Below are 3,726 nucleotides of genomic sequence, written 5' to 3'. Positions count from 1 at the left end.
CTCAGGTGTAGGGATTATATACACATCTCAGTTGGGGCTGGGTTCTCCTCAATCAGTTGTTCTTTGCATTTTGCTAGTTGTAGTTTTCTGCAATGTCTTCGTCTGCTACAAGAGAAGCTTCTTTAGTGAGGGATGAGAGCACACATATCTGTGGGGGTGAGGCTAAGTGCTGAGAATGTAGTTAGGATTGATGTTTCTCTAGTAAAGTGGTGGTGGGTTCTTCTCTAAAATCCATGACCTCAGCAGCCCTTTAGTTAGTTAGGCTTCTAGTTCCAGACACAATTTACTTGTTGTTGATTGGGCCTTATGTATTTTTGGTTGTTTCTAACTCTTTACTCTTTGCGGGGCCCACCGCTTAGCTCCCAAATAAATACACACAAAAGCTTATTCTTTCTTATAAATACCCAGTCTTAGCTTGTTTCTAAGAAGTAGTTTCCTGAACTTACATTATCCTGTTTATTTTTTGCCTCTGGGCATTTTATCTTTCTCTAGTCTACATACCTTTCTTTCTTACTCCATTGCTGGTTGTGTAGCTGGATGGCTGGTCTCTGATGTCCTCCTCGCCTTCTCCTTTGCTTGCTCCCCGATCCTCTTTTTCCAGATTTCTCTTCCTATTTATTCTCGCTGCCTGCCGACCCTACCTATCCTTTCTTCTGCCTTGGTATTGGCCATTCAGCTCTTTATCAGACCAATCCAGTGTTTTAGACATGCAAAGTAACACAGCTTTACAGAGTTAAACAAATACAACATAAAAGAGTGCAACACACCTTTGCATCATTAGACAAATATTCCACAGCATAAACAAATTTAAAACATCTTAAAATAATATTCTACAATACATATTTAACTCCAAGTGAATCAAAGACCTCAATTTGAAACCTGAAAGAACAAATCTGCTAGGAGAAAACATAGGCAGTGTCCTACATGATACATGTGTAAGAAAGGACTTTCTAAGTAGGACTCCATTTGCCCAGGAATTAAGGCCAACAATTGACAAACGGACCCCATAAAACAAAAAAGCTTCCATACAAACAAGGAAACAATCCATCAGGTGAGTTCGAAAGCCACAGAGTGGAAAAGAATCTGTGCCAGCTATACATCTGACAGAAGATTGATATACAGGATAATAAAATAAAAATAAAAAGGCCCAAGAAAACAAATGACCCAATTAAAAATGGATTTTGGATCTGAACAGAGTTCTCAATAGAAGAAATAAATAGCTAAGAGATGTCTCAAAAAGTGCTCATCATCCTTATTAGCATTTGGGGAAATACAAATTCAAAATACTTTGAGATTTCAATTTACTCCAGTCAAAGTAGCTAAGGTCAACAAAATAATTGACAACAAACAAACCCTGGCAAAGATGTGGGGAGAGGGGAGCCCTCATTTACTGCTGGTGGTAATGTAAACTTGCTGTGGGACAATGGTCTGTACCCTGTCAACTGTATTTTAATAAAACACTGGTTGGCCAGTAGCCAGGCAGGAAGTAGAGGTGGGGCAAGAATAATTCTGGGAAGAGGAAAGATTCAGTTTGCAGTCTTCACCCAGACAGGGAGGAAACCAGACACAGAGCAAGCAAGATGCGACTGCCTTGCAGGAAAAGGTACCAAGCCGCATAGCTAACACAGACAAGAATTATGGGCTAATATAAGTTATAAGAGTTAATAAGAAGCCTGAGATACTAGGCCAATTGGTTTATAATTAATGTAGGCCTCTGTGTGATTTCTTTGGGACTGAACGACTGCAGGAGCGGCTGGGACAGAAACCTCAGTCAACATAAACTGTTGCAGCCACTCTGCAAATCAATATGGATACTCCTAAAAAAAAAAAGGAAAAATAAATCTACTATATGACACAGCTGCACCAATCCTCGGCATATGTCCAAAGAGTCCAATACCTATTCTGCAGTCAATATTCCCTGACACCTGTTTCACAATAGCCAGGAAATGGAAACAATCAAATTATCCTTCAGCAGCTGAACAGATAATAAAAATGTGGAGCACATACATCATGGAATACTATGAAGCTATAACAAAGAATGAAATCATGAAAGTTGCAGATAAACAAGATGAACCAGAAAATATTAAATTGAGTGCAATAACCCAGACCCAGAAAGCCAAATGATGCATTTTCTCTTTCATCTGTGGTTCTGAGCTCCTTATCTTAAGATGTGAATATATATCCTGGAGTAAACACAGAAACCAGGGATGTATAAAAGGACCATGTGGGGGTGGGAGCTTAGAGAGGGGAATATAGGTTATATGGAGGACCAATGGGATAAAAGGGGAGGGGTACCCTTAGGGAGGGGAAGGGAGGTCAGTACAGGACTGTGAGCTGTGAGGGACAAGTAACAAGGATGTTTGAGAAAGCCAAAAGATATCCCAAACTGTATACATAAATGTGTGTCACACATACACACACACACACACACGCACGCACGCACGCACGCACGCACACCTTAGATGAAGTTACACCACTTGAACCAACAATGCTACACACAGGAGCAAAAGTGCCAGTCCTGGGCATGAAAAAAACTCCTTTGGGATGGTTGTTTAGAGTACTCCAAGTGACTCCTAAAATTATAGGCTATTGCTACTGCCTTTTGTTGCCCCTTGGAGGTTGAAGGCAAGTGCCTATTGCTGAAGACAGCACACCCTTCAAACAGGACTTGGAAGAGCCCAGCTGGATCTAACCTGAAAGCCTCCTTCCTGTGGCATAGGTTTCATAATACCAGAAAGTGTTAACACAAGCTGACTCTGGAGGGAAGTGACCGATAGTCCTTCCCATCCGTGACTCCTTTGAACCACAATGACCGACATGGCAAGATACCACTGAAGATGCAATAGTGGCATTCATATCTTGGCGGTAATCAGTGTTCTTTTTACAAGGCGAGACAGCCTTTAACTTACCTGTGTGGAACATGGTGTTGAATGCCAATCTTTTTATAGGAGCACGGAATGGTCCCTAGAGCTACACACCCAACCAAGAGTTTTACTTCAGGCTCCTCAGTGGTCTGATATTTTTAGAGTGTATTCAGGTAAGAAATGAGTCTTCAATAAAGTAACATTTTCCCCCTACATTCAATTTCATTTTCTGTCCAAAATAATCTCAACAGCGATTTTCTGGAAAAATGCTGTTAAGGCCAGCAACTTGAATATATTTTAAAAATTAAGCTGGGCGGTGGTGGTGCACGCCCAGCACTCAAGAGGCTGAGGCAGGTGGATCTCTGTGAATTCAAGACCAGCCTGGTCTATAAGAGCTAGTTCCAGGGCAGGCTCCAAATCTACAGAGATACCCTGTCTCGAAAAAAAAAAAATATTTGCTTTTATGTTTTAACACTCTGTGGCTAAAAACTCTTTCTATAAAGTTTACTTTATTTTCAATCTAAGTCCAATGGGGTGCCAACTTGGGACCCTCAGTAAATCCTAACTTCCCAGAAGAGGAAAAGGCCTACAGTCAAAAATGGTGGAGGGACCACAACTCCCAGAATGCAGTGCTTTCTAAGCTTCCTGTTGCTCAAAGATGGGGGGCGGGTCTTGATCTCCTCTCTGCTCCATTGGACAACCTTTCTATTAGGGCGGAGAAAGCGAGACCAGTCCTCTCCAATCCAGGTACCGAAGGGAAGGCCGGAACAAGAAGAACCTCGCTATTGGACAGTTGCGGTCCGGAAATTAGAGAGATCAGCCAATCATCACGCGTTTCGGCTCTCTGCGCCCTCCACCGTAA

Source organism: Arvicola amphibius, chromosome 9, assembly GCF_903992535.2.
Source record: "Arvicola amphibius chromosome 9, mArvAmp1.2, whole genome shotgun sequence".
NCBI classification, from domain to species: domain Eukaryota; kingdom Metazoa; phylum Chordata; class Mammalia; order Rodentia; family Cricetidae; genus Arvicola; species Arvicola amphibius.
This window is presented reverse-complemented; position numbering follows the sequence as displayed.